Source organism: Corvus kubaryi, unplaced genomic scaffold (assembly GCF_017639235.1).
Source record: "Corvus kubaryi isolate FWS band 111438036 unplaced genomic scaffold, C.kubaryi_AGA036_p1.0 71, whole genome shotgun sequence".
Taxonomy (NCBI): domain Eukaryota; kingdom Metazoa; phylum Chordata; class Aves; order Passeriformes; family Corvidae; genus Corvus; species Corvus kubaryi.
The window spans coordinates 6776750-6799860 of NW_024582059.1; the positions used below are offsets into that span (position 1 = coordinate 6776750).

At 39.7% G+C, this 23111-nt stretch overlaps 1 protein-coding gene across 4 annotated transcripts in view; it reads left to right on the forward strand.

Annotated features, from left to right (window-relative positions):
• Positions 1 to 18469: 18469 nt before the first annotated feature.
• The window catches only part of TRIM2 (tripartite motif containing 2), an 87017-nt gene continuing 82375 nt past the window's right edge, over positions 18470 to 23111 (forward strand). The window contains exons 1-2 of one of the 4 annotated variants that reach the window (XM_042049546.1): positions 19172 to 19406; positions 19841 to 19957. The gene's annotated coding sequence lies outside the window, so the exon portion shown is untranslated. The other 3 variants (XM_042049553.1, XM_042049548.1, XM_042049549.1) reach the window with 3 other exon arrangements.

Sequence of the window (23111 nt, forward strand, 5' to 3'; positions counted from 1 at the left end):
TTATAGAAATGCGTTAATTAATAATTAAGAATATTTAATGTTCTATGTACTGGCTTCTGCTTTTCCACCTGCTGACACAGCTTTGTGTTTCACTAGTTCTAGTTACTGCTAGAAAACTATATGCCAAAAGAAAACATGCCATTTCAGCAGGACTGGCTACTGAGGGAAACCTGAGCTCCTGAAAGCCTTCATTCACTTTAAATGGAACTCATAATCTAGGCAGTCTAATTTTCGTTGGCAGGAACAAGAATACAGTCAGATGATAATCTTATTTTCCAGCACAATGAAGGCCATAAAAAGAATGGTTTTGGAAATGGCTTCCTCTGTTTCTAGCTGAAGAATGACATTTCTTTAGAAGAGGAGTTGCTTTTTCAGCTAAGCTTTTGTTGAGACCGAAAGATTTATTTTAGGTACCTCAAACTCCTTAGCATAAATGGTTATAAAAAGATCTTTTCAGAACAAGACTTGGACTATAACTTAATGTTGTTTCAAGTAAAAGGGGTAAAATTCCAGTTCAGTCCTTCATGAATATGGTAAGTGGTGTTTTAAATTTTTAAAGTAACTTTCTTAGAGAATCTTATCCTAGTGCAGGAAAATAAACCCCGTCAATTCAAACTGGTACATTTCCTAGGCCTAAAATATTACTGAAAATTTACAAAGAGAGGAGTACAACAAAAGCAACTCTATTTTTCTTTAGGTCTTTGAAAAAGTTTATTACTATCTCTAAGGGTCATTGTTGCAAGTTCAACCAGGTTAGAGAAAGTGTTATTTGTTCCAGTTTCTGACAAATCAGATTTGATGATAAGACCGTGGACTACTGTCCTCATAACAATCCCCTTATATATTGCTCCTGTTGTATTTCTACACAGTAGCTCTTTAGTGCTTTGTCTTTGCCAACTTACTCCCTTCTATTGAGAAGTTTTCCACATACAAGTTACTCTTGCTCCCCTTGTTGAACAAACACGCAGGTGGTATAGCTTGTTTCATTTACTCATATTTGTGCTTGTTCTGAAGGAGAAACATCTCTGAGAGATGGGGAGTTTGACCCTACCACTGCCTTTGTGAGATTTGTCTTTGAGACACATGATGTATTCAAAAGTGTTCTTCAGATCAGAGTACGTAGCTAGAATCTTCAGGCTCTGGTAACATTTTCGGAAAAATCCTAAATGCTTGCTGGGATGACAGGATTGTTCAAGGGAACACCACTACCTCTAATACTGAGTCTTTTCACTAGCTTAATTCTGGAACAAAAACATTAGAGCAGTCAAAGAAGCCATTCGGACAAAAAAAAAAAAAAAAAGAATAAAGAGTCTTATTTCTGTAGCACCTCAATTGCCTTCAGTAGTGAAGTGCAGCCAGTTCTTACCAGCCACCTTGTATACCCCTTTAAAATGAGAGAATGCAAATGTCTGAACAGGTACTTTGTCTTGAGCCTGATAGCAGCAAATGTTCATACTGTGAGACTCCTACTAAAAGCAGCTTTAACACACAGCCTTTTGAAGGCAAGTAGCAGGAATCTGGACATTTGTAGTAGGCCAAACTGGAGATACATAAAGGCATAAATTGTGATTCCCCCATCTAAAAGGAGGATGGGTACAGCCTCCAGATTGCGTATGTGCTGATGGTGGAAGAAAAGTCTGTTTCTCAAGACTTTTTCTGCAGGCTATTAGGATGGATCTGCTGAGATCTTTTAGCCACTGTTGCTATAAAACATAGTGGTTAAGGCTGGCAAGATAGCAGAAAAGGGAACCCTCGTAAATGTAATAACAAATAATTTTAATTCAATGGTCATGAAGTCTGTGGTGGCTCTGTTATTTGCTAGTCCTTAATGATTCTACAGTAGTGTAATAGTCATGGGGATGTCTGCAGATTCCCCAGAAATAGTAATGGAAATCCATTCTCTGTTGTTTGCTGTTGATTATTTTCCGTGAATGTTTCAGAAAAAAGGCAATAGTTGAAAAGCAAACACATAACTCTGGCAACAGCTGGTGTGTTCATGAGCAACCAGCATCTGCAAAATGGGCTTTGGCAAAAGCACACAGGGACAACATGTATTCCTTGACAGTGATAAATATTTGTGAATGACTGTGAATTAGAAAAGATCAAAATTGGTGTCAGCTGGCAAGTAATATTCAGCCAGTTCCAAAGCTGGCACTTGAAATTTCCAAAAAGTTAAATTCCTGGAAGTGTAGAAAAGATTCTGCCTGTAGGGCACATATCTGACATAAAAACAGTGCCTCTTTTTAGTCAACCTTAGATGGACATGCTGAGAACATTCAGTCCAAACAACATTAGAAATTAAACTCTCAATTTTCTGCTGCTGTTTAATTTGTTTGCTTGCAGACAGATGTCCAGCACTGTAAAGAGTGGAACATCAAAAGTTGACCTAATTATTCCATAAAGAAATCTGTGGGGGAAAACATTAACAGCTACTTTAGTAGAGTTACAACAAGGTGCTTCATGCCAGTCTCCTGTTGAATCAGGGTAATGTTTCAGCAGTGGGGTGTGACAGAGTCACAGAATCATCAGGTTTGGAAGAGACCTTCAAGATCACCTTGTCTAACTGTCAACCCAGCACCATTTTAATCACCCCCAAATCACATTCCCAAGTGCCACATCCAGATGCCTCTTAAACACAGTGACTCCACCACCTTCCTGGGCAATTTATTCCAATGCCTGACAACTCTTTCAGTGAAATATATTTTTCTGTTATCTAATCTGAACCTCCTTTGGCTCAATTTGAGGCGATTTGCTCTTGCTCTTTCACTTGAGGCATGGCAGAGGAGATTGACCCCCACCTCATTACAACCTCCTTTCAGGCAGTTACAGAGAGCAATAAGGTCACCCTTGAGCCTCCTTTTCTCCACACTAAACAGCCCCAGCTCCCTCAGCCACTCCTCATAGGACTTATTCTCTAGACCCTTTCCCAGTTCCATTGCCCTTCTCTGGACATCAAAAGTGATAAAAGCAAGATGTTTTCTGTTTGTTTGCTTTACTTCTGACAATGCAATTGCTGGCAAATTAAATGCCAAGTTAGAGTATTGGAAAAAGACATGTTCAGGGAGAAGGTGTAAGATGAAATGTCTAGTAGCCCATGCTGGAGCTCTCCAGACATGTGAAGTCATGGGGCTGAGATAATGTATAAGAAATTACGCAGACTCTCTATAGTGGGATGGTTCTCTTCCTAATTATAAACAACTTTATCCATAGGCACACATAGGCATCCCTTTGGGTATTGAAGCCCCAGTGCCTATATTCATTACCAAATAGAACTTTCTATTATGTTACGGTTTTTGTAATTCACTCAGGTTTTTTTTATAGAGACTGTGGAGGTGACATGTTAATAGCATATAATAAATACACAGATATTGGAAGCTATGGTGCTCTTACCATACTGGATGTTCAGCACTGTGTAAGCGTGGAATAAAAACCTGCATATCCCAGATAGGGCTGTTCTGTTTCTTCTTTGAATGTTTCATTGCTTGGCTAAGTTAATTGTACACAAGCACAGCATGATGTTCCTTAGATGCTTCCTTTTGAGCTGAGGGAAGAGGCTTGATAAAGGACAAAAAGACTGGTTTGCAGTAGATCAGTCAAAGTAAATCCCATTTTAATTGGAAAATGTGGAGGCATTTATTCTTATTTAGTCATGTTGCCTGCCAAATATGTGCCTTCTATCTCCAGCCATTTCAGCACAAGTCTCTTTAATGTTCTTTGTGTGTGTATGTTTAGAAATGGGAAAGTTTGTGTTTATTTTTCATACTGCAGAGTTACTGAACTGCTTTTGCTTAGATTTGATACTTATCTTTTTAAAGACTAGCTGGAAATTACCAGCTTGAAATGTGAGTTTCAAAGCTCCTCACAACTGATCCTGTAGAATTATCAGGAGATAAGAAGAGATGAAAGGAACTTTAAATAGAATGTTTATTCATTTTGCTTCTTACCTTTGATTACTAGTTACCTACAAGGAGGACTCTTTCCATAAGGACACTATGCTAGCATTTTGGACATCCAGACTGTTGTTTCCAGATAGTATTCAGTTTCCAGTGTCTTACTTGTCTTTTTTTACTGGAAACTATCTTACCCTCACTTGTACTAGTGTGGCTGACTTCAAACCTTCTGTGAAACATTCAATTTAAAAATGAAATAAAATATGTTTGCACTTCACTAGGGCCAACCCTTTCTGCAAGTCTGTTTTGGAGTGCAGTCCCATGAGCTGTTGGATTGTGCAGGGTATAACCTGCCATGGGACTGTGGCTGTGAGGAGCAGAGCTAGGACCCTGTGCCAGTGGATATTCTGTTGAAGGAACAATGACAAGGAACAACAGCCTGAAAATACAGATTCTCTTTAGAATTAAAAGGACACTATTCTTGCCATTTCTGCAGAGAGTCCTCTGAATATTTTCTCCTATTACAATCAAGGAGATAGTCCCTTTTTTAGGTAATTCCAAGTTCCAGTTTTACTAGAAGTGTGTTTCATGTGCCCTGTGTGTCATGAAGGAGTTGAACAGGTTGTACCTAAATTTGGAGGAGGATGATGCGTAAATAGATGGGGTTTATTCTTTTAGCATCTGATTCAAAGACCTTTTAAATGTAGTAGAAAGTCACGACGATTTCAGTGAACACTGAGCCGGTAACTCCTGTTCAACGATACAGTCACTGAAAGACTGTAAGCAAGTGGATAGAAGCACTTTTGTAAGGGATACCAATCATCATATGGCTCAGCCTGATTTCTTATCCCAGGTCCCTCATCAGCATGAGTGCTTTCATCTTTTTGCATAGCTTTGCAATAGCCTGAAGCATCATAAAATCCCTCAACCCTATGCCCTTTGTTGCATATAAGTGTATTCTTTAACAAACTGCCTGGAACAGGCATACTTCAGCTAGCATTGAAGTCTATCTAAATAGGAATGTTTTGAGGTTCTTTTGTTGCTGTTGTTTTTATTTTGTGTAGGAGGATGGTATGTTTTGTTGATTTAAGATGTTTCGGGAATTTTAGAGACTTTTTAGTGGTGCATTTGGTGTTTAAAAGCAGCTGGATTCTTTTATCTCTAAACTTGCCAAGTGGAATTTATTCCACAAACCCTTTGGCATTTTCCAGAATATGCTGCCAACACTGACTTTTTCAAATAACTGTAGCTTTTTTTCCTTATGCTGTCTGTCATCTTGTTTTCCAGGTATTTTTTGGTACAGAATAAAAGCTTGAAACCATATGCATAAGGTGGGCGGGCACATTTCAAAAAGAAGTTTGAGTTTTTAAAGAAAAATGGGATGAGATACAAAGACATATCAGAAAATAGACCTGCCGGGCATTTAGCATCAAACGTAGATCATTTGTTTCATGCTGTGGCATGTAGAGAAATCTCAGAATTCACTTGTAGCCAGAAATTGAACATATGAAAGTTGTTTCTGTGAAAACGAAAAATCATTAAATATTGCTGTCCATGCAGTGAACAATGCTATTTTGTGGATCAGTTTTCTATGCAAATGGTTTTTATTTTGCTTGGATTGGTCCTTTCAAAAGGGTGTAATTCAGAGTCCCTAGTGAAATAGGAAGGAATCCACATTCTGAGCACTTTGAATGTCACTACAAATATTTCTGCTGAGTACTGTAAATGGAAAGTCCAAATTTGTTAGAAAAAGCCTTTCTAATCAAACATGATACAGAGTATATAGCTGCAGCTCATGAACCCTATAACACATAACCTTACAAAACTTTGTTTTTCCATTTATCTGGATGCTTGTATTGTATTGAAAATCTTAAGAAAGAACAGTGATTATAAGCAAGCTAATAATGCCCTTACAGAGGTGATACATGGGAAATTGTTGCCTGCTTTGCAGTCTTGTCATACATTGGACTTAGGATTGATAACTACTCTTTCAGAGAGAGTGGTATCTCTTGTCATTGCTGAGCAAGGAAAAGGAACATTCCGTCTTGGGGATGTGCAAAACATTTCTGATGCAGTTTAGAAATATACTTGTACCCATCAGGTTCTTGCTCAGCACTGCCTGGCCCAGATGGAGTCATATGTCATGAATCATCGAAGAGGTTTGATTCATGGTCCTGGCATTCTCCCTACAGGTCTCTTGCATGCTGGGATATCTCCAGCCAGTGCTAATCAGTGGGGATGACATTTTCTCCACACTAACGCTGGATTGCCAGCTTCCCAACAGGCAGAACAGCTTACAAAAACAAAGTCCTCCTCATTTTTTCTTTATTCTGTATGATTAATAGTGGTGGGGACCTTGGGCACCTTGAAAATGGGTCCAATACCCATGTCTTACTGATCATCCACACCCATCAGAGCAGAATGTTGCATTTATTGCCAGTTAACCTAAAATTTCTTATAAGATAAATCAAATGATAATATATTTATATAAGCCAAATATAGACAGCAAAGTTAATAGGTGTAGAGGCAAGCCAAAATAAATAAAAGCAAATCTTGATATCTACCTTTACTTTAGCTCATCTTCAGCTAGCAAGCAGTCAGAGTACTTTGGTGCTTTGTGGCTGGGATCCAGTTCTTGGACAAAGCCCACTGGTTTGGATTTAAATGTCACTGAAAAAACTCCTGTATTTACAGGCTACATGCATGTGGCAAGTGGCCAAACTTTTCTTGGAATTCTGTTCAGATTCAAGCTGTCCCTCTCTTTTCCTTCATGTTTTCCTGTAATTTGTCACTTTCTTAGGGGTCAGTTTAAATATTCTTATACAGGACACATAACAGTTCACCTTACTGTAGAAATGCTTATGTATTTCAGATGTTATGTGGCCAGTATTCTCCTTTCCAGATGACTTACAGGATGGTTGCGTTACTGAACTATAAACAAATCATTATTCCATTGTGAGATAAGCATTCTTTCATCTGACTGATGATGCACAAACCTCAGTACATAGCTTTTCAAAAGCCATATCCTTGTACCACCAGTAATACCAGCTACAGGCATGTAAGAGAGATCAAAAGTTAGGTACATTTCCAATTCTTGAGGCTCATCTTGTCAATAACCAGCATCTTTGGTGAGACAGTGGATTTGAGATCAAGGGTCCCAGGCCTTGAGAGATCCAGTAACAAGTTATATTCTGAACCAGCAGGTGGAAATGATTTACTATAGTGATCAACTTTTTAGGTGCTGGGTACAACTAAAGAAACATTGTTACTAGTGATAGAAAAACTGTTTTTCATGCTCTATTTATAAATACCCAGGATAAAAGTAGATTCTACATAATTTAAGGGAGTCATGGGGGAGGGAAAAAGTGCTTTCATTGCTGCTGAGGAGTAGGGAATATACAAGGTGTTTTTGGATAAAAGGTGACTTTGTTGAATTATTTAGCAGTGATGCATTTTCTCCATCCAGCAGGAATAAACACTGAGTCTGTGCTAGGTACTAGGTACTGTAGTACTGTGGTATATGATGGTCTGTTACAGAGAGGGTGTAGGTCAAAGATCAGAATGAAATGTGACTGTGAAGACCCCTCACCACTATTTTGTAGCACTCAATAATGTTACATGTAAGAACAAAAAGAGGTCTTTGAATTAGTAGCTCTACTTTGTTCTTTATTACCCTATGTAATTCCAGCTACACCCAAGGGACTGAATATTAGTGGAACTATGCTAATGAGAGAAGAAAATGAAAAACAACACCTATCTTGGCTTGTACTGTTTTCCAATTTCTTTGCGTCTGTACGTAGATAAATTGAGAGTTGCTTAGAAACTGTGTACAGCACAGGGGAGAAAAAAATCTTACCAAAAGCTTGGATTTTACCCTTTAGTGTTTATTGTGACCTTTTTGTTTGCAATGGAAAACAAACTTCTTTACTTTCTCCTTTGCTCTTCTTCAGACCATAGCCCCTCTTCTTAAATATTATGCATGAAAGCCCAACTCCACTGAGGCATTTAGCAAATATCCCATTGACTTCACTGAAACCGAGATTTTTTCCTGAATTTGTAAAATGGTTAAGCAGTACTAAACCACACATGCCATAATGCACACCCAAAATGCCAGTGGTTTCTTTTCAAGGACTGGCAAAAATGCTGTTGCTAGATCAGAGAATTAAAACAGTGTTTCTGTTGTCAGATATCCAGCAGAACCATTGTTGCTATGCAGAGGAATGTTATTAAACACTCCACTCCCCAAACTGTTCTTAATGTCAGAAGGAGAGTGTACCTTTTAACATGCTGCTTTGGATTTTAAATATGCTTGCCTGTTTGCAGTGCTTTGGAATTTACCTTTTATAAATACATTAGATGCATCTGCAATTGCCCAAAAATGTCAGTATTGTCTTTTAACTTGGTTTCAAAATATCCCAATTTTGTGTATGAGCACTATGTAGGACAACCAGCCTCTGAAGATCTGTTATGAGCATCTCCAAAGTGTTTCTGATTTGTTTCAGAAGAACTTTGTCTAGGCATAGAAATGTAAGAATCCTTGGTGCTGAGACTTTCAATAAGGATAGTTAACTGATTCTGTATGAAACCTCCCTAGGAACTGTAATAATTTTGTATAGATCACTGTACATTTCCATAAGTGGTACTGTCCATCACTTCTGAATTGATGTAGATATAAACTGCTTAATGATAATCAAAGAGTCTGTATTTAATGCCAACTTCAATCTGTACTGATCTGCCCAAGAACTGAGCACCATTGTAGTCACAGGCTGGAAGTGCCAAAGGAAACATGGAACTGTCATAGTGGGGCTGCTTCCAAACAGCTTGCTAGGACATGTGAAATAGACATAGATGCACCAGAGCTGACACATCTAGGACTGTTAATGGGTTTTTTCTTGGGTATACATGGATTGCCCAAAATTACAGGCCTTCTTAAGGATATGTTCAGAACAGATTGCTTTTTGCAAAGGATTTTGTTCACACATTACACTGTTCATCTTGTGTCTCCACATTTAAAGGGAGTATGTTTCATTCATTGAATTAAATCTTACTTCCTGCAGGGACTTAACATAGAAGGGAGGCTTCCTAAAAGTGTAGTTCTCCTTACAGTCAAAAGATGGTAGTACAATTTCTATTCCAAGCGGCCCAGCAACACAGAGTAATAGCTATGCATCCATTGTTTGCACTTATAGGATGGGATATGACACGAAAAGAAAGGTGAGGCTCCTTAGATGAGATCACAGCAGCCAGCTGTTTGTCAAGCACTGGTTATGACCATGATCCTCTCTGGTAGTCAGTAATCCTGAATGTGGCCAAGATGGCCAGGTTTAATTGACTCCAGGACAGCCATCAAGCCACCTGGTGCCAGAATGGACATCTGTACTGAGGGGATTATTGAAAGGCTTAGGGGGTTGAGAGAGCATGAAATGAAAGTGTCCTTCTTATCATCTCTGATGTTTTCATAGTGTCTCTAAAAGCAACAACTTATGTAATTAAAATAGCAAGTTTAATTAGACCTAACTATTGATTAGTTCAATGTTAATCTCAAAGTATTTTATACAGAGGTGCAGATAGTTCATAGCAAGAAAACAGTGCTTCTGTGGAAAATAGTACTAGAGTCTCCTTAATTTAAAAAGGAGAGAGGTTGCCACTAACTGCTCAAACCAGAGACTTAAGACAGGCTGTTCCCTGATAAATGTGTGCTCTTCCCAGCACATTTTATTTTCTAAGAATACAAAGCAAATAAGATGATCATGCTGAATAAAATGAACTTGGGTTTTTTTCACTAATCAACAATGGGATTTCAATCCCATTTTGTCTGTAATGAATCCTGTTAGAGAAGTTGTTTGCTTGGGCATACTGCTGATTCTAGCAGAATCTGGGAAACTAATTTTACACAGAGGATACATGATGTTCTTCAGCAAAGTAGAATCAGTAAGGATCTAATATTCCTAGCACACAGATATTTAGATGCATATGGTGCTACATCTGAGCTGAGAAAGCAGGAACATGTCTGCATGCAGCATGTGCAGAGATTGTAATGGAACATTAGTATCCTTGAATAATAGAGTATTTCTGTACACACTGAAATGCTACTGTGAATCTGCTTAGAAGTAAGACTAATAATTTGAGACAAGTGCTCAAATATAAATACAAGTGCTCTGCTTTTAGGTGTGTAATATCTGTTTCAGGAATTCCAGTTCTGCCAGTGCCAGTAAAAATTGTGCTTGGTCCTAAGAGGTTAAGCTCAGGCACCAGTATTAGGCACTGTGTGGGGTCAGTGAAGAGCCTTCAGGCTCAACATAGAAGTAGCCAAAAGAAAACAGTGAGTACAGGAGTTTGTCAAAATTTTCTTGCTTTCAGGAACGAAGGTGTGGTTGAAAGCCACACATCATCACATTTTCCCAAGGACTCCCTTATGGATGTCATCTACTGCAGCAGGACTGTATTTGGAGAAGGCAAAACAAGTAGTGGTATTTTTCAATTCTCTGGCTTCAGATTGAAGGATACAATGAGAGATATTGCCAAAAAAAGGCTTGGCAGATCAAGGCAGAATGCCATGGAGTGGGTATGAGAGCATTATGCTGCAAAACCAAGGGTTTGTTTTCTGTTCCCCAATTTCAGGCTCAGCTTGGAAGCAGGAGGAAGTTTGGGACTTCTAGGAGTTGAAATTTTAGTTTCAGGCACCGGGATTATCTGAGACATGTCTAAATAATTCTCTGAATTCTCTGTGTTATCTATAGAAAATTATTGTAGAAGCAGACTGACATCTTTGGTTCCTTCCCACCCAGCTAGAGCCCATTTACCTCTAGAAATCAAGGAACTCTCTGTGCATGGAGAATGACTTCTGCAAAACCTGAAAGAGATAAAAGATGCTGCTAACATACATCCTTGCAGCTCTTTCCTCCCTCTTCCAATGATCTTTGTCTTAATTCATAGTGGTTTCTGAAGAATTCTAGTTATCTCTAGGAATTTATTTTTTTAGGCATAGCATAGTGTGTGGTTCCTAAATTATAAGTAATCCACTGAAATAGTTGATTTGGACTGGAGTGCTGGAAAAGATTGCTGATGAGTGTGTTGAATGAGTGCTTTCATCATTTCCATTCCCCTTGGAACCCCTACATGCCCAGAAAGTTGCTCAATTCATTCTAAATTGGAGGTAAAGCTGTGAAAAGGTCTAACTAGCTGAATGTGTCAGTCTCATTGGAATATCATTCTCTTGGTAAATAGTTTTGGTTTGTATGTTTTAACTAGTTTCCTTGTATTTAACAAGTATAAAGACATTCCAAGTAAGCAGTGCTATAGGAAGTTCCCTCTGGATGTCCCTGGAGTCTGGTGGCATCCATTTCAGTTCAGAACTTCTAGGGCACAAATGGTGTCAGAGCAAATGACAAACTGTCTCCATGCTGAGTTGATGAAGCAGGAGACCTAAAGGTAATTATTTCTTGGGCTCCCTGGTCTGAAAGGGCTAAACAGAGAAGTTGTGAATGCTGATTATGGTGATGGTGTCAAAGTACTAAAATGCCGGAAGAGTAGGGACAGTGGACAAGGCAAGGACTAAAATGTGCCACCAGCTGTTCATTTGTTTTCTAAACAAACTGTGTTTGACTTCCCTTTTACAGGTCCGCCTTCCCCTGTGTATACCAGCACCCCAGTTTGACCTGCTGTCCCTTACTATGTCCTTCAGTAACTGTAAGCAAACCTAACAATTTTATTTAATAATAAAGGCAGGGTAGACCACTTCAAAAAGGACACTACATGTACTGTGTTCTAGAGGCTTTTTCTAGATACAATGACATTAAAACTTGTCCAGATGTGGTTGAAATCACTAATGGCTGTTAAAGGCAGAACCTGCAGCACTGAAAAACAGGTCTTCCATGTGAATAAATCTGTGAGACATCTAAGAAGCTGTGCTATGCCTCTTGGATGCAGTGCTCTCTGGCCATAGGACACATTCAGCAGCACTTCTTCTTTCTTCCAAAATTATGTCAACAGATACAATCCAGATTTTAGCAGAGAAACATGGAAATTCATATAATTTTCTGCCTGAATTAGAAACCCCCTGTCCTATGGAAGCTTGCAGAATTGTTTCAACTTTTTTTATTATAATGCTAGTGATTATGCAGCTGAATTTCCTACCTTTCAGGATAAAGTAGTGAGGCACAGATGAGGTTATTGCCTTTCATTACAATGGGCCGAGGCCAATTGTCTGAGTTTCAATAAGGCAAACTGCTGAGTCTTCACTTCGGTCTCAGCAACCCGAGGCAGTGCTACAGATTATGGGCAGAGTAGCTGGAAAGCTGCTCGATGGCAAAGGACCTGGAGGTGCTGGTCCACAGTTGGATGGGTTCCCAGGTGGTAAGAAGGTCAGTGACATCCTGGCCTGTATCAGCAATAGTGTGGCCAGCAGGACCAGGGCAGTGTACTCAGCACTGGTGAGGCCTCACCTCCAATCCTGTGTTCAGTTCTGGGCCCCTCACTACAAGAAGGACATTGAGGTGCTGGAGGGTGTCCAGAGAAGGGCCGTGAGGTTGGTGAAGGGTCTGGAGCACAAGTCCTGTGAGGAGCAGATGAGGGAGCTGGGGGTGTTTAGCCTGGAGAAAAGGAGATGTAGGGGGGAATCTTATCACTCTCCACAACTGCTTGAAAGAAGGGTGTAGCAAGGTGAGGGTTGGTGTCTTCTCTCAGGCAACCAATGACAGGAAAAGAGGAAACAGCCTCAAGTTTTGCCATGGGAGGTTAGGTTGGGTATTAGAAAAAATTTCTTCACTGAAAGTGTTTAACCATTGGAACAGGGTCCCCAGGGAAGTGGTAGAGTCACTATCTCTAGAAGTATTTGAAAAACCAAGGTAGACTTAGTGCTATGGTTTACTGGGCATGGTGGTGTTTAGTCAAAAGTTGGACTTGAGACCTTGGAGATCTTTTCCAGCCTTTATAATTCTGTGATTTCTATACTGCTAAAACTGTTTAATTTCAGATGCTCAGTGACAAATTTGATTCTTCTGTGTATTGTTATCTTAATGCAGCCTCCTGTGGTGTAGCTGTATAGAACCAGTGAAGTTTCTTTCTACTCTGGGCCTACAAAGAAAGATTGATGGATAACATTCTCATTTTGATGTTAAATGGTAACTTTTCAAGTAGGACCAATTTTTTTGGTCTGGTGATGTAAAAGAAAATCTGAAAGTGTTTGGAGTATTATGGATTGAAAAGGGAAGTGCAATAATGCAATCTTTGTCATTAGAAACTTACGAACGCACCACCCTGATAGAGCAAGAAAAATCATTAGGTTGCTAGAAGACAGTAGAACTAGGAGACCATTTTAGATTCAAGACAACCTTGCCATAAGCACAGACGACTCAGAGACTTCTTGACATTCTGATATAATAATGTTTGATACAGTAAATGAGGGACTATTCTCAAATATTTCTTGAGGGAAAAAAAAATCTTAAATTATGAGAGCTATGGACTTTGCATAGGGAAAAAAGGCAAGATACCCTGACTGGGATGGACTGTTAAATTCCTGTGTTGGCCTTTTGCAGGTCTGATGACTCTTTTTGTACATCGCTCAGCCCTCTTTGCAATAGACAGACTTTTATTTAGCTAGTCACAAGGTTTACTTGAGGTGAAGCACCTTGTTCAGAGATGGTGCTTTGCAGCTTACATTGTTGTAACATGTAATTTCACAGAGTAGTCTATGTTCCACTCTCCAGGCAGTTGAACATCATCTCTGCTTCTCACCCTAGGGAGTGACTAGTTCATTGGCCGTATCATGCAATCATATCACAAAAAACCTTGGGGACTGTCAATGTTTAATCTGCCCTTAATGAAGCCTGCCAGATCAGCTTACACTATTTGTCACTATTTTCTAGCCTGGCTGCCAGAGCCTTGGCAATGATTTGTGCTTCTAAAACAAGGAAAGAAATAGGCAGGCCTGCAGTTGTAAGCATTAAATAAAATTGAAATCCATGTGAAACCCAGGCAGAAATCCACCTTTGATCTGTTTCCTGTGTGTTCTAGGCTAGATGAAATCAGTTTAGTTTTAATCCCCATAATGACTATTCCTTGGCTGAACTCAGGCAAGATCCATGCAGGGACTGAGGCCAGATGTAGGGCCTGCCTACTCTCTGGGGTAGACTAGAGTTCAGGAACTGTCAATCTGGAAAAGTCACAATGGAGTGCAGGCTTGTGCACAGCACAAAGGCTCGTTAGTGGCCATGCACAGAGCCAGATTGTGTGTTTGTGTGCTGAACTCCCTGGCATTTCTGTTTTATGAGTCAGTATGCAGATCCCTGCCAGCTCAGGTGGCCCTGCACCCACATTTGTAGACATGGCCTTAGATACCTAATGGCCGCCTTAAATACTTCAGGCAGGAATGTCAGCCTTCAAAACCTGCTGCGTAACCCAGATGTCTGGAGATGCTAAGCAGCAGCAAGGGCTGAGTAGCTGGGCATCTCTGTCATACCTCGGCACAGAAGACACTGTGCCTGTCCTGTTTGAAACAGTTAGTCTGGCAGAGCTCAGAAAGCACCTGTTGAACCCCAGCAAAACAGTTCCTGCCATCGGGGGCACAGAAACCTGATTCTACGCCTAATGAACAGCCAATTACGGAGGCAGAGATTGGACTTTCAAGGTTAGTGCTTTAAACAACAGCCTGACTACAGGCTACGCAGTGGTTTTTGTTCCCTCCTGCATTCCCTTTGCTATTTGCTAATATCAAGACAGCAGCTTCAGGAGGATTCCAAAGTTACAATAACCTAAAAAGATACAATTAAATAAGGGAATGTTGGTTAAGCTTTTATCTGTCTGCTTGGAGATTTGAGCCCAAATCTGTCATCTCTTGAGTACTGTAATTGGCTCTCATCTCTTCCCCAGTCAGCTTTTTTAAGAAATGGAACTTAAGAGAATGAGTATGTATGAATCCCAGTTGGAGACAGGCATTTTCCTGCAGCCCAGATGAGGATACCAAGTTCATGGAGAGAATTTAAGATCACAGCATTCACAGTAGCTAAGTTAGAGAGCTCTGTGCTAATGTGCTGGCTTTTGTGGGTGTCATTCTTGTGGATTGCTTAAGCACAGAAATCTTGGCAGGAGGATCTGCAGACTGCAAGGCACCTTGTGGTTAGGAGCTGACACCCCTGCCTGTGCTTCTTCGTGAATCTGTCTCTTCCTTTATTTACTGCTAAGATTTCTTTTCATCACCCAAAGCATGTCAATTCAAGTAGATGGGAAGTAGGACTTTTTCACTATAATAGGACCATGAGAGAAAAGGGACTGCAGTATCACATCAATACAAATCTGATGAGCGGTCAGTGCCCTAGAAATGTAAGTCTTTGTAAAAGCCTGGCATGGAGTTAACTGAGGTGGTGTGGCAACAAGAGATTTCTTTTGGAATAAGTGACGTAATATTGTACAAAGGGTTTCTATTGACACTTCTATCTCTGACTAAAGTCATATGTAATATTGTGTTGCTAATATATTTTTTCATAGACCTGATGTAATGGCGTGGGAAAAGATGCGGAAAACATAATAAATACTGATGGAATGGGTGAAAGGCATTTTAAATAAGCACTGAAAGTCTGCCTTTCTCAGCTGTATGATAGACTGTAGGGCTGCTATCATGTTCCATGCGGTGTGCCAAACAATGTGCAGGTCATAACAGCTCAATTACATTTTTTTCTGAATCTATTCGCTGAGAGGCCATTATTGCAGATCTTGGGCTGTCAAGAGAAGCTTGGACTCCTAGAGTAAGCTAGCTCCCTGCTGGAAAGAAACTAACAGCAAGTTCACAGGTTACAGCTGCATCTTTGTGTGCCTGAGTCCTGCGATGAATGCTGATCTTTCTTTTGTTAGTCTAACTGCCTTCTCAGCAGTATCTCAGCCAGGTGCCTTACAGCATGATCAGAGTTTGAGGTAAGAAGTGCTGTATGTTAACTTACTGGAAGTACACTGGCACTAGTGAAATGTCCACTCCTGAGCTGTGTGCCCAAACACCCTGTCCTTTGCCTGAGGAAGCCATAAGTGTTCATGCGTTGGATACACCCAGACCATCTACGTAGTTAAAGGAGAGGGATCCAAGTTCATGCTGCTTCTGTACTGAGCTGGCTAGATGTTACTTAGCTCAGTCCAGAAGTCATGTAACCATGTTGGCTTTTGCTGTGCAATGCTTTTCTCTGTTGAGAGACTTGGCACAGCTATGAAAAGTAGTTGAGGCCTTCTCATTCTATGTCAGATGTTTGCTGCTTTTAAAAAAATAAGCTATTAGGTTCATTCCTTTACCTTGTTATAATATTAATTTCTCAATTTGTCCCTGTTGCTGTCTTTGTTCAATGTACTCTTTGAAGTTCAAGGTTTTACATAGCAAAATGTCAGAACTACATGAGTTCGTGTGACAGCTTAGCTCTTTATAATCTGCTTAAGGAATCTTTTTGTTTTATTGCTTTTGCTTTTGAACATATTGTCTTTCCTAGGGCTATTAAATATATGTTTCACTGGTCATTGTCTAATTATTCTTTAATTTTGTGTATAAGACTAATTCAGAAATGGATGTAGATTTTTTTTTTTTCCAATTTGTTTTTTAATTTTAAAAAGGAGAAGATTGATTATAATGCTTTGTGGTTGTATGTCCTGGGGATAGAATATGAGAGCCCTGGGGTTTAAAAGTCAAATGCCAGAGAGGACTGACTCCTGTGTAATGTTTGTCTAGGAATGTGATACTTGATAAATCATAAATTTTTCAGTCATGTAAATTTTAGACTGTATCCTGCTGATGCTGAACTTCCTTAAACCCAATTGAAGTTAACACCATGCATCAAATCTCCTTCGTTTTTCTGTGTAAAAGAAAGAGAATGTTTAATGCTCTCACATCTTCATACAACTCTTGAGTTTCATGGACAAAAAGGTGTGTTTTTGTGCACAGCCTCTGATAAAATACTGCTCTGTGTGATTTTCAGAGTAAAGCTCCTGTATAGGTCAGTTTGGGTATTCAGTGCAATTTATGGAGCAGTTTTCTTCTTTAATTTAAAAGTCCAGGGACTTTTGCCCACTACAGTGAAACCTCTTTGAGGGATTTTGTATTAGAGTGTGTCTGATTACTTGTGGCACCAGCAAGTTTTTTGTGTAGCCCTGGTCTTGAATATCTACTTGGAGAAGCCACATCCCAAACAACCCTTCACCTTCAGGCAGCATGAGTCTCTTTTGTAAAAATGTCTTCACTACACAAGAAAGAAAGATAAATGCTGTGGGCTTTGAAGCAATGCTTCATGCCTGCTTTGTCTCACCTGGAGAGCCCCTTTGCACTGCAGAATGTAGGAGGACCTTGCTTAAGTTTTGGGGATATGTTCTGTAGGCTGGGTGCTCTCTCTTTTTCATCTTCTGAATAGGAGAAGAAAAATCAGTCTCCTGTCTATATTAATGTAGTTCACTCTAATAACAGTTACTAGGTTGTCAGGTCAGGAGAGATACCAGTCCACTGAATCACAATACAGATATTTCAGAGGTTGGATTTTAGCAAAGCTTCCCCAACAGTATTGTTCAAACTGAAATCACCAATTTTGTGTGGAGTTGAACAGGTAGCTTTGCCTTCTTAACCATTTGACTTTTGATTTGTATTACCAGTATAAGGGTTATCTACAAGGGTGGCTGCAGATAGGGCAGGGAACAGAGACCTGTTTCACCGGGGTCACAAAACATCTGTGATGTGACTACTACTTCTTGTCATTCCCAACCAAGCAGGTCTTCAGCTGCTGACTTAGAAGGTTCTCCCTGCCCAGCCCCGTTGCTGGGGCCCTAACATCCCCCTGTCCCTGATGCAATCTGACAGACCTGCCCTGCCCTCCCCACCAGGGCTGTGTGCAGGTTTGTCTCTGAGCTGAGAGGAAAGTCATATAAACAGCAGTGTGCCTTCTCTGCTTCTGCTCTACTGCCTCACTGACTCACACAGCACCTTTCAAGCACTTCCTCGAGTTTTGATGTAGCATGATATCATAGTGTAGGGTAAGTGACTTTGAAGCTGATGTTTCAGTTTTGAATGGGGTAGATGTAGGCAGTATTTGGGCTTACATCATTAAATGAAGTCCTGGTTGCTGGAAGAATAAACATACAGAGAAAATTTCAACTCTGCAAGATGCAGTATTGATTGCTGCAGTGAGCCATGATGTCAAGTCTGTGCTTCCCTTCCTCCTTGCTTCCCACAAGTGCTAAATAATAGACCTTGTTTACTGGCATTTAGAAATTATTTTGTCTTTGTGACTGATGCAATGACATGCCCCCTACAGTCTCATTTAATTTGTAACACCATTTTGGATTTTTTTTAACCTACATTTCTAATGCAATTTTTAAATAACTATATTTCCTGCCCCCCAGACAAATCAGCTCTAATTTTATAATGAGAATTTCAGGGTTAGATATTTTTAAAAAGAATCTAGGCCATATACATTATGTAAGGTTACCATAGTAACAGTTTCTCCAAGGGGAAAACCAACTGTCCGTAGTTTCCACAGAAACCACTCCCCGCTGAGACAGGTGCCTCCAAGGGAAGTGAAGGGAATATAAATGAGAGCGAGAAAAAGACGCGCACAGATGTCATATGACCTCTGCGGCATCCCTGCACTGTTGCAGATTCAACTGAACGTTTCTGGGTTTATTTTCAGTTTGTTATTTTGACTGCACAACTGGCACCTTCTCTTGTCATGTAAAGTCTGGCCACCCTTCCCTTGCGTGGAACTGGTTTTATAGCTGGAGGTACGGCGATGCTCCACCTTGGCAATGAACTGAACACAGCAGATACTAAAGTCCAGTGCTCTAGGAACCACTGTGCGTGGGAGAATTTAAACGGTAAAAGAGAATTTCCCCCCTTTTTATTAACTTTTTTTTTGCCTGAAAGAAGTCAGCAAAGACAAACAGGTATGGAAATACTTTTTTCCAGAGAGGAACTGGAGAGGAGGGAAGCTCAACTAATTTGTCAGTTAATGTTTTTTTTCTTTTGGGGTACAAGCATACACTGCTAGGAAAAATGTTATTCTGAAAGGAAAAAAAATTAACTCAAGTCCTCCTAGGATTTCTTAACTGAGAGAAAAACAAAGGCAAAATGTCTTTAATATACTTTCATGTCACTGAGGCAGGTATGGATTAACATTTCTGAAATCCTTTTGCACTTTTCATTTTCACAAATAGTGTTGATTTGTTTTATTTTTTTTTTCAAGGGCATTAAACTCTGACATTCATTCAAGGCTTAGTGCAGCCATAACTAGAGATTAACGCACTGGCTACTTCATCTTCATCCTGTCATCTCTCTGCTGCTTTCTGGGAAAAGCAGGCTGACATGGTTATTAAATCTGGCAGCTGTGTTGTACGCACATGGGAAGCAAGTAGAGCACAGCATATAGAAAATGAGTAGCTTTCAGATAGCAGCCTTCATTTCACTGCTGCAAGACTTGAAAGGGAGCCTAAAAAGCTCTTGCTCTTCTTTGTAATCACCAGTCGCTGGATCAGTGCGCAAATATCACAAATACAGTTGCAAATGTAAGTATTCCTTGCCTGTGTGGTGCTTTCAGATTGCTAATTAAGGTTTCTACCTTGGTCTTGTGCTTGAAAAAGCAGAGAGATGAAAGCTGAAAACATCCTGACAGGGAAAGCTTCTCTGCAGTATTGTTCTGGCTTTCAGTGGAAGAGCTGCTGAGGAAAAGGGATGCATGAAAGCTTTCCAGAACAAATAGTTTGCAGTTGTGTTTGTTGATTTTGGGGATGTCTGTTTGCCATATTGTTTGTGAGGGGAGAAGTCCAGCAAATGCAAGAGGTACTTATAGAGAGATGTTTTTCTGCTTAGATTAGATAGTCTTAGATATACAGCAAGAAAGATACTTCAGCAGTAATATATAGTTTGTGAGCACATAGAAGAAAAATTTTCCATGGTATTTTTCACCTGGAATCTTTTCTTTAAAAATCCATAAATGCAGACCCGGACTTCTCATTAAGAAACTCGACAATACCTTATTATCAGAAGCGCAAATAGTCATCATAAGGGGCACCAGTAAGTCTGCATCTGACCTGATAAGAACAATGAACATAGCACGGTGAGCAATGCATGTTTTTCACCCATCTCACTCTGTCTGTACATGAAATGATCTTTATCTGCTACAGTGGCATCAAGACAGGATAGTAAGGTGGTTGGGAAGCAGTGGAGCTGAAGGTTTCTCAGTGTTGTGGTGATACTGTAAGGAAGAAAATTTACACTTGTCAGTGTATTTTTGGTCTCATAGCACTGAAGAAGCAGTACATTGTTTTTTATTCTCCTTTCTAATTCAAAGCTTCTGTATTGGCGTTGTCCTAGTGAGTTTATTGCTAGTGAATTCTTACTGTGCTGTGAATGAAATCTGCTTCCTGAAAACAGCCTGTGATCAGTACCAAGTATAAATGTCAGATAATTGCACAAGAAATGCAGACTGTAGCTAGTTTGTTTCTGTTGCTGTATCATGTTTCTTGCTTTATTCACAGGTTTTGTTATTTCTTGGGGACCATTGGTACTGTCAGCTTTTCATGAGTCACATTAAAATGTTATTTTCACTGTTAACAGGTGACTGCCATTAAGTGACTAGGGAGAGAATGTGTGTGTTGTTTGCTGCAATAGAGGACTAAACATATCCATGGTATAACTGCCTTGATAATGCTGCTATAACACAGGTAGTTGTTGACTCTGTTGTGTTTATAAGCTGCTTTTGAAATACTTCAGCCTCATCTTACAGATGTATACGTATAAATGCCAGTCTTCACTGTAGCAAGTAAAAGCTGATTTTCAAGCTTCCCTTTCCTTCCTCTTGTCTTCTTTTTCCCCTCATAGACATAAATTCATAGCTTCCCTGAAATTTAGCTGTGAAAATGGTCCTTTTTGATGACAGCTGTGGAGCTAAGCTTCCCAAGCCTGAGTGGCAGCCAGCCAGCTGCTGAGACAAGTGGTGACCTTTCAGGACAATGTCTCTCACAAAAATGTCAAAATATTAAAATGGCAGACATCAAATGTCATGTGCGTGGGAAGAGTAGTTGTCTGGCAGGCTTTCAGCTGAAGACAGTTAATCCACTGCTTGTTTGGATTATATATTGAAAGCCCCTGCCTAAGTCTCTAAAATAGAGAGAAATTATTCTGTGTCCTGAATAATTTCGGAAGTTTTTCTGGGAAGATTTGGGACATGGATGGAAAATTTCAGAGATGTTTTATTTAAAATCTGCTCAGGCATCTTCCTGACAGATATCCAGAAAAGCAGATTTTGGCCTTTAATTTTGCTCTTTACATCATATACCAGTTTTCCTCCCAAATCTCTTATCCAGAATGTAAATGGATCCTGATGAAGCTTAAGTGAAGTTCATTGATGTGCACAGGATGCTGAAATTCTGATAGCATGTGCACTGACTTTTTAGGCATATGCTCACTGAATACTAAACAATGCCCTGCAGTTCTTGGTGCTGCAGCCCTGAGCTGAGATCTCATTTGCTATCACATGCATCGATGCTTTCTAACTTTCTCTGAAAGCACTGAGGTGTGAGCATTCCCGTGCTTGCTGGTGTGTCAGATTCTCAGATACCTTTACCCCTGGTAACAGATCAGTGACACTGATAGGCTGCCTCACTGGTTTCAGCCCTGCTGCATAAATATTTCTGGGAGGTGTGAAACTGCCTGATGCTTTACCTTGGCCTGTAGGAAAGCCAGGCAGTGTGCATGGCTGATCAGGGAACAAACCTGTTCACCTTGTGGTTGACCTCTCTTGGAGAGTAGGAAGGGGTACAACACCAGTGACTGCACCAGACCAATCTTGTCCAGCTGGTTTGCAACTGGCCACAATTCAAGAGAATTCTCAATATTGTCTCTGCAAAGCACAGAGTGAACTGCCAACACGGATAACCCCTGCAAAGCTTTAAATATTTAGATTTAATAATGCCAAATCCATTGTTACTTACCAAGATGCCTTACCAAGATGCTGAAAAGGAAAACAGTCTTTTCTAGTATTTCTTACCTTTTTTCTTTTCCTTTCAAGATAGGAGTTCTGTGTCACTCCCAAGTTTTTTCTCTTACTACAAGCAAGCAGCTTTTTGTAATTTTATTTTAGTGTTCTTCACTTCTACTCATAGTGGAAGTGTTTCCCACCCTCTCAGCCCTTTAAAACAGGGAACACTGCATCCCATGATCCCCTTCTCTCTGCTGTAGTCATAGGAAAGGCTAAGTATCCGTGTTGGTCTTGTCTTTCCAGTTAGTATTCTATGATCACTCCTCCTTTCTCCTAATTCCCTACGAGAAGAATTCTGAGGCAAATGAACTAGGTAAGAAAAAATTCCCATAAAGATCTTACAGTAATTAATCCTTCCTTCTTCCCTTCCTTTCTCCTTTCCCTTGTCTTCAAATTTTTATCTGCTTTTCCACAAAAATTTCTGTTATTTGAGAATTACTAAGATGTAAAAATCTGTTTGGAAGAACAACATTAAGCTCATCCAGTTGAGGAATAAAAAGGTAACTGAGGCATCAATTAATGTAACTTAACACAGCTCAGATACCTAGGCTGAGTTTTGGATTTTGATTTTCAAATGGCAAACCACATGTAGGCCCAATCTATTTAATCATCTGATAATGTTAAAGAAAAAAATAAATAGGGATGCTTCTGTTTTCTGTGGGCTTTGCTTGAGGAAAAAAATCTGAGAAAAATAACTGTAGCAGTGATAATTTCTTTTAAATCAGATTATACAGGAGTTAGTTGCTTCCTAAGAACCATGCAGTGTCAGATTGATTCAGTGCAGTTCATTAAACATCCATCAGTATACCTCATATAAAATTCTGACTTGCCCCAATGGCATTATCATTTTATTCTGCATTTATATTATTATTACTCTTCACTATTTCTGTAGCACCTAGGAATACCTTTTTTTGGTCACTGTGCTAGATATTGTATAGAAACAGAAGGTAATCCTTGTCCCCAGACTGCTTACAAGCTCTATTACAAATAAATGAAAACCTTCTTTGCACACACTTACTACCTTTCTTGTTTGGCTCTTTATCTGAATTCAGAACACAGATGTCAGTACTGTGTTATCTGAATTGGTCTTCAGGATACCAGACTTTGCTTAGACATGGGCTTATAATTGCACATAATTAAAATTCGGGAATGACATACACTTACTGTGACCTTATTTTAAAGCTGTCTTACTGATTCACTTGAAGTATCTCCCTTAGGCTGTTAGTGTTTA